The sequence below is a fragment of the Aethalodelphis obliquidens genome, unplaced genomic scaffold (genome assembly GCF_003676395.1).
Source record: "Aethalodelphis obliquidens isolate GAN/ISIS:26980383/991018 unplaced genomic scaffold, ASM367639v1 scaffold5, whole genome shotgun sequence".
NCBI lineage: Eukaryota > Metazoa > Chordata > Mammalia > Artiodactyla > Delphinidae > Aethalodelphis > Aethalodelphis obliquidens.
In genome coordinates this window covers 41,264,451-41,273,226 of record NW_020837949.1, presented here as the reverse complement: position 1 = coordinate 41,273,226, position 8,776 = coordinate 41,264,451, and positions in this window count along the sequence as shown.

Sequence of the window (8,776 nt, the reverse complement as noted above, 5' to 3'; positions counted from 1 at the left end):
TTGTGCCTCACGAAACGCTGCTCCTCATTGGAAAGATGTTTAATTCATATAGTATAACCCAGCTATCGACTGTGGTCTCAGGACCTCTCGAGATCTAGATAAGCTTAATTCTAACCTTTTCCCATTGATTGTAGAAGTCCACAGACTTGGCAAGATTCCTCTGAATTCCTGACAGTTTTTCATGATCAACTTCCCACTAAATTCGTTTCTTTGCCCAGTTTTGTTCTCCTCTCTGCGGCTTGTGGCTGTTCTCTGTTTCTGCAGTTCCCTCGACCCAAACCAGGGGCCCAGCACTTCCTCCTGTTTTCTCAGTCCCTCTGATGTGACGATGAAAGCAAATCGTTGCATGTACCAGAACTTTGGCTGCAACCATTTGAAATCCATGTTCGTCCTGAGAAATTCTCACTTCCTGCAGCACCCGCAGTACCCCTGTTCCTTCTCTCTGTCTGACTCCTCTTGCTCTTCCCTTTCCTTTCCTCTTCTCTCTTTTTTGTTTTTCCCCTCCTTCTTAGGAACAAATAACTAACATTTGCAACAGCTTCGCTCACTTTTTTGGTTTGTTTGTTTTTTACATGTATTGTTAGAGTTTCACTTTCTGCCCCCAGAAACAGCATTTCTGTGGGGAAGCAGAGCACTGAAGGGAGCCAAACTGCTTGGGTTCCAATCCCTATGCTACCTTGTCCTATACTATGACTCTGGGCAAGTCACTTCACTTCTCTGCACCTCAGTTTCCTGTCCTGTAAAAAGCAAACAAAAAATCTTCATAGGACTGTAGAGAGGATTAAATGAGTTAATAATATATGTGCCATCGGTGGAGTAGTGGATAAACAAATTGTAGTATATCCATATAGTGGAATACTATTCAGCTATGAAAAAGGGATGCAGTACTGATATCTGCTGTAACTTGAATGACCCTCAAAAACATTACACTAAGTGAAAGAAGTCAGACAAAAATGTTACATATCATATGATTCCTTTCCTAAGATATATCCAGAATAGGTAAATCCACAGAAACAGAAAACAGATTAATGGTTACCAGGGGACAAAGGGAGGGGCAACGGAGAGTGACTGCTTGATTGTACAGGATGTTCTTCTGAGATGATGAAAAAGTTTTGAAACTAGAAAGAGGTGATAGTTGTACAACATTTGTGAATGCACTAAATGCCCCTGAATTGTACATTTTAAAATGGTTAATCATATGCTACATGAATCTCACCCTTTAAAATAAATAAATGTAAAGCATTTTGTGTATTTCCTGGTATACAGTAAATAATCAAAATATTATTACTACCCATCACCCCCTCTACCCAGCATAGAAGATTATTAATCTCAGCTGTTTTCAAAATAAGAGAAAAAAAATCATTAAATAGCAAGCAGTATGAGGGAGTCTCAGACCCCAGGGAGAGAATTTTCCTGAGGCCTTCCCACTATACGGCTGCTAAGATAGTAACATTTCATCTCGTTGCAAGGAGAACAAATGGGAACCTGGGTCATGCAGTAAAATTAGTAGTTCTTGGAGAGTCTTTCGTCTCATTAATGTGGCTCCAGGAATTGGAAGTTGGAAAACGATTCCACTGTTTAAATATCTCTGGCATCCACAACCTTCCTTCCATCCTTGTTTAGTGTCTTAGCCACACAGGCTTGCTCTACCATGCTGCCTCCCCCAAATCAGGCTCATTAGAAAGACTGGACTCTGTCACGGGGAGGTCTTCAGACATCACCAAAATCTCATCGATGCCCTTCTGTGGGGACTGCATCTTGTTCAATATGCTCAGACCAGCCAGTCATGTGCCCCAGCTGAATGCAACTGCAGCCTTTCTGATTGCTGTTGCTAAATATATAGGATGCCCTGTACAATGCAAGTAGCACATCTTCATCACCATGGTGACTGGGCAACTTCTGTCTCCAAACACGTTCCTTTGCAGCATATGTCTACCAGGTACTGAAGGGAGCCAGTGAAGCTGTGAGTCTGGCAAAGGAGGGTCTCATCCCCTAGTCTCTGGTTCTTAGATCTGAGTGGTCTGTGCTCTACTCTTTGACTGTATGAGGCAATTTTGAGAGACCCTCTTTGTCAACACCGAACTCACGAATTTCCATCACCTAAAACTGGTTCAGGAAAAAAGCACCCAAGAGAAGGAGACTCTAAAAGGTGACAGCTGGGAATCTGGGGTAAGTCAGAGGATGCAGGATTCACCGGGTCATCCAGAAGGTGCAGACTCAGTGCTGACAGAACCAATTCCAGAAGCATCCACCAGAATCCCTTTTTTGGGAGATTCTCTTCAAGGATGGAGCTAAAAAAGATGTAGGTGCCTCAAAAAAAAAAAAGATGTAGGTGCCTCAAGAGAGCCTCTTGCTTCTAAGGATATTGTAAGGTAAGCCATTTCCCCTCCGTTTCCCATTTGGGGCAGGGACAGACAGAAAGCCAGTGGGTATGGGAAGCTGGCAGGGGCTGTCCCACTTGCAACAACCACAGCTTGCTCTCTCGGGACTCTTGCATCCCTCCAGCACTACCAAGGCAGTACGCTGATTTTCACTTGAGTGCCTCTGGGCCTCTTTTTAACACGACCACTTTTTATTAACACCACTCCCCGCCGGCCCTTCTCGGGCACCAGTCAGTGCTGCTCTCAGCTCACAGTGGAGATTCACTGCCTCAACCTGACACCCAGGAGTATGGAACTGCCTTCAGAGTTTCCAAATTGCTGACTAGGAAACCCAGCTCACGGATTGGAACCGTTTTCCTCAGGTCACCCCTTGGGTCCCACAACTCACAGAGCCAGGGATTTGACGAGCCGTTTTCTTGTGACTTAGAACAGCATTCTTCAACTCTTCCTGAGGCATTGGGGCTACCTGTGATGATGGGGGGCAGGGCATCCCCTATGCAATTCAAGTGCAGACTCCCAATTTTATCTGTTTTACAGGTTAAAAAATCCACGTGAGATTTCCTTTGAAGAAAAGTTTCAGAGGCCAAAGAGATGAGGAAAATCACTTCTTTGGACATAACGATCTTTTAAAAAAACAGCTACATGGAGGTATCATTTATATACAGTATAATTCATCCTTTTTAGTGCACAGTTCTGAATTTTGATAACCACATATATTCAGGGAACCACCACCACAATCAAAGCCTAGAACATTTTTGTCACTCCAGGAAGTTTCCCGCTGCCCCTTTAGAGTCACCTGCAAGTCAAGCCCACACTCAGCTCCTGCAAGACAGATCTTCTTCTGCCCCTTTTTTGTTTTGCCCCAGAATGCCATATAGGTGAAATCATAACATATGTGGCCCTTTTTAAAAATAATTTTTTTTATGTTGAAATAATTGTAGATTCACATGCAAGTGTTAGAAGTAATACACTCAGAGAGAAACAATAGAGGGAACCCTGCACCCTAACAATCACAAAACTGCAGTACAGTGTCACCACCAGGGTGCTGACAAGGAAAGTTAGGACACAGAGCACTGCCATCTCCACGAGGATCCCTCACGCTGCCATTTATAGCTGCACTGTCTTCCCTCTCCTTCCCCCTCCCCAACTGTTCTTAGATTAACACTAAACTTTCCTTCATTTGTATAAATTTGTCATTTTGAGATTGTTATATAAGTGGAATCATACAGTGTGTAACCTTTAGCGACTGGCTATTTTTTTTTTTCCACTCAGCATAGTTCTTTGGGGATTCACCGCAGGTTTTCTATGGTGTTTGGCTGGAGTAGGGTGGTCATTGTCCAAAAGTTTTCTATCTTGCGGATGCCCCTTTCCTGGTCCTCTGACTAGAGAAAGCGGGCTTCTCCTAGGACTTTTTGGGTCCGCGTTTGTTGATGTTTCAGATTGTTGCCTTCTTTAGTTCCAAAGCTGGGGTCTACGAGACAAAAAGAAAACCCATGTTGTCATCAGGTGCCTGGCTGGTCTGCACCTTCTCTCCCCCTTTCAGAATCTTCTTATGTTTATTTTATATATATATAATGTTTAGGATTTTTATTTGTACTCAACAGGAAGAACAGAGAAGAGTATATCTACTCCATCTTCCCAGAAGCAGCAATCTTTTTAAACAACAATGCATCTAAGATTTACACTTCAACGCATTTTGGCAAAGGTTTACATTTGTATAACCTCTATCATGATATAGAATATTTCCATCACTCCAGAAAATTCCTTTATGGGTGCATGATTTTTTTGATACAAATCTGATTATGCTCCCTGGGAGGCCAGCTTCCTAGATGACCCCAAATGGTCCCCACATCTTGGTATTCTCACCCTCATGTAACACCCTCTCTTGGGTGTGGACTGGATTTAGACTACCTTCTGGCCAATGAAATAGCGCAGAAAGGATGGCTTGTCATTTCTGAGATTAGGTCATAAAGGACTGTGGCTTCCATTTTTGGTGCCCTCCCTCTCAGATTACTCACTCTAGGAGAAGCCAGCTGCCACTTCATGGGTTCTCTCCTAGTGCAGGGGCCCAGGAATCAAGGACCTGGACTCCAGGCGGCAGCCAAGTGCGTGAGACTCCCTGGAAACAGATCCCTTGGAGCCGTCAGGGACTGCAGCCTCATGAGAGACCCTGTGCTGGACCACTCAGCTAAGTAAGGTGCTGTGGGTTTATGACCCTCAGAAATCCTGTGATGTAATATGTTTTTGTAGTTTTAAGCCGCTAAATTTTGGGTAACTAATTGCGCAGCAGTAGGCAACTGATACACTCTCTAATCCTCCCCTCCACTGATCTGAGCTCTGCCAGCCTCCCTAGTCCCATTCTGCCCCGCTCTCTCCCTCTCCCCCTCCTCTCTCCACGCTCCAGCCACATTGATGTTTTGGTGTCTCTTCCCTCAAGACTCCATTCCTGGGACGCTCTGCCACCCCCACCTCCCCAGGCCAATCTCACCCTCAGTTAATCTCACTTGTCCTGCTGGTTGGCTCCAATGTCAGGTCTCCAAGGAAGACCCTTGATGATTAGGGTAGGTTGCCCAGGTATACCCTCCTTTGATTCAAATTACCCATCATAATTGCAATGTATTGTCGTGCTTGTTTAGCATGTCTCCCCCTATGAGGATGGAAGCTCCCTGAGGGTGGGACTGTGTCTGTCTTGTTCACCCCTGTATCCCCAGTGGCATGAGGCCTGGGATCCTGTGTGTGTGATGAATAGATGGAGAGATGCATGAATTTCCTCTCAAGAAAGAGTTTATGGAGGAAGGTTTGGGAACAGAGCATTTCCTGGAGGTCTCCAAGAAATTGTCCTACTTCTGAACAGAAAGTATGAGATCCTAACGAAAAAAGGCAAAATAGGTTTCTTTTTAAATGTGCTAACTGGGGCTTCCCTGGTGGCGCAGTGGTTGAGAATCTGCCTGCCAATGCAGGGGACACGGGTTCGAGCCCTGGTCTGAGAAGATCCCACATGCTGCAGAGCAACTAGGTCCGTGAGCCACAACTACTGAACCTGCACGTCTGGAGCCTGTGCTTCGCAACAAGAGAGGCTGCGATAGTAAGAGGCCCATGCACCGTGATGAAGAGTGGCCCCTGCTTGCCGCAACTAGAGAAAGCCCTCGCACAGAAACGAAGACCCAACACAGCCAAAAATAAATAAATAAATAAAAAATAAAAAAATACGGGAGTCCATGTATTTAAAAAAAAAATGTGCTAACTGTAGGCAGAAGTGGCGATCCAGGCTCAGCGCAGGCATGCTCTCCTCAGCAAAGCATCCCTGGCCTCCCCAGCTGGAGTCCTCCCTTCCCTCCTCTGTGCCCCGTGGCTTGTCTGCTGCCTCTGATCTGGGACCGGTTGCTCTAAACTGCATGTGTGGGCAGAAAGCTTCGTCTCTCCCATTCATGGCTCCTGTTCTCCTGTGGGTCCCCAGTGTCTGGCCTCCGCACCTGGCACAGGAAGCCATTTAAAGACCTGCTCATGGACCGGATTGAATCGTTTTGATAATTATGGGAAGAAGGCTTTGGAGGCCTCCTCTCAAATTTACTCCCAAACTTTCTTTTGGAAAATTCAGTGCTTGTTCTGAAGATTCAGTTTCTTCAGCTGCAGTGAGGGCATTGATCTGCTCACCCATTTCCCACCTCTGAGCTGTCCCCATGGATGTGGAGACGCCCAGCCTCCCCCCTTCCCTCACCGACCATGTGGAGAAGGCTGGACAGCGAGCGTGAGCACTTGAGTCTTTGCACTGTCTGCTGCCCAGAAGTATCTCAGGGGCTCACTGCCTGCGGATGAGGTGGCCATGTGTCCTGGTTTGCAGGGACAAGCTGTGTGTGTATAACTGCTATCTTGGAATGATTTTTAATAGGGCCCCTTTCACTCTCAGAAGTGTCCCGTCACTTAATAAGATAGATGATAAGGTCCTCTACGCAGCAGTATCTTGCCTTGCTGCCGAGCTCATCAGCCTGAGCATTTGCACTGTTTTCCTTGAGTTCTAGGATTTCTCGGATTTACTGGATTCTTAGAGAGGTTGGCACAAAGCAGGGCGATTTTCATGGCCTCATTACGAATCCTAACTGGTCCTCTTTAAAAGCAAGTGGTTATAAATATTCTGTCCAATCCAGCGTCTCTCAGACTCTGCTTCCAAAGGACACTTCTGAAGATTCCCAAAGGAGTGCATTGAATAACGATGGCTGTGTCCCATGTCACAAGGAAATTATAACTCAGTGGATAGAATGGATTCAAGTTTCTTTTCCAGCAAATTTTTATATACCTTTGGTAGCTGACCCTGCTTGTCAGCTGGCAGATAAACAAATACACAAGTGTTAAGTGAATATGAATTTTTAAACATTCAAGAAAGTGTTTAATAACTTATGTATTTTTAATGAGGTAAAGAATTCCTGCACACCTGGAACATGGTCATATTTTCATTAGGTAAAGTTAGTTTATGTGATGGAATTTAACATATCAACATGTCATAGTACTTCAGTATTAAATTCATATCTAACATCTGTTGAGTCTTAGTATGTGCCAGACAAGTGCTGAATGAGTCACATACATAATTTCATCCTTGCAATTACCCCATGAGGTAGGTAGCAGGACCACCCATATAAAAGAGGAATCTGGGGATTTGGGAAAGGACTCCAGGTCTCATGACATCCAGGTCCAGGTGCTCTGCCACCTAAACTCTTTTGAAATGCTCTTTGAAACTTCCTAGCTAGTCATTATAGTCAAAAAAGCATCTATCATTTGCCCTTTGCCCTTAGGCCATCATTCCGTAGCAATTAGAGAAAGCTTCTGAAGCTACAGTGACATCTGAGTTTTCCTTTTGACACTGAAAAGACCTCTTCTTTTGCTATAGTTTTTTTTTCTTTTAAGAGAAGAGTGTAATGAATCTGGAAAAGCTGAGGCCATGTCATATAAAATACAATGCTGCTGGTTTGCCTAGGGACCTCTCTAAGTCATGGGCTCAGCACACTTTTTGCTGCAATGCTCTATTCCTTCCAGACCTCCACTTTAGTCCACCTCTACCTATTCCTTAGTTTACCTAAGGAGGGCACATTGGGATTGTTGTAATCTGGTACAAAACAGATGCTCAATAAACATTGGTTTTAAGAATGAATGCATTAAGGTAAGGGAATGAAGGAATGACTCAACATCACTTTCATCAAGATTATGAGATGGAATCCTGCAGAAACTGCTGCATTTTGCCAAATCCCCTTCCTTAAGTTTCTGGGTGACTGCCAGGAACTTGAATCTCTGCGTTCCCTGGTTAGTCAGACGAAAGAGACTGACTAGTGGTGTCAAAGATTCTCCTTGGTCCTATGGCCTCATCAAGACCTTTGGAAGGTGGAGAAGAGAAATATTACCTATCTGTTTTGCTGACTGAAAATACCTTTCAGTCTGGCCGCTTCTAAACTCACCAGCGAGCCTTTCATTGCTGTGTGTGAGCAGCCGTGCTTCCTACGCTTGTCACTGGACCACCCTAAGCTCACCTTTACTTTGGGACCTGGCATGTCATCGCCTCCAGTGAATAGAGCCATCTTGCCCTGCCCGCCACCCACATGTGCATTTGCCCTGTTCACACCAGGCAGCCAGACCACGTTCCTGCTATTTCCTTTTCAGTGATTGGCAACAGGCCACTCAAACCTGGAAAACATTTCCTGCATCCTGACTGTCGGCGGGGAGGACCCAGAGAGAGGTGACTGACTCCGCCGAGATGCTTTTCTTGCTCATGCAGGGATAGCACTTACTGCCAAAAGTGCTGAAGGCCTTTGTGTCCCCCTGAACGTGTCAGAGCCTGAACAAGCTTTGCATTCCAATGCTCCACTTTCCTGGAAAGCTCCCTCCCTTCTCTCCAGGGCTTCGTCTCATTTCTCCTCAGCTCCAGACAGAATTATAATGCGTGCATCTTCTGGCCTCTGGGCCTTCTCGGGTCCACAGACAGAGTGTAGGTCACTTTTTCTCCACATGACTTGTAAAATAATGTTTTATTTTTAAAACAATTAATACAAAGTTAATAATAAATATATTCATGGAAGGAAATTGAGTAATGCAGGAAACAAAAGTAAAATTATCTATCACTATCTTGCACTAACATCTATTAACATTTTGCTATGGATGTGTCTAGTCTTTTTTTTCAATCTGTTTTATTGATTATTAGGAGGAAAAAACTCCAAATAGGATTATACCAGCTTGAATATTTGCTTAACTACTGATTCATTTTTCTGCATTCTCTTATTAATTTTTTAAAATTTTGTCATAATTTTAAATTTACAGAAAAGTGGCAGAGATAGTATAGAGAGTTCCCATATACCCTTCATCCAGCTTACCGTCATGTTAACATCTTGCATAACCATGGTATATTTGTCAAA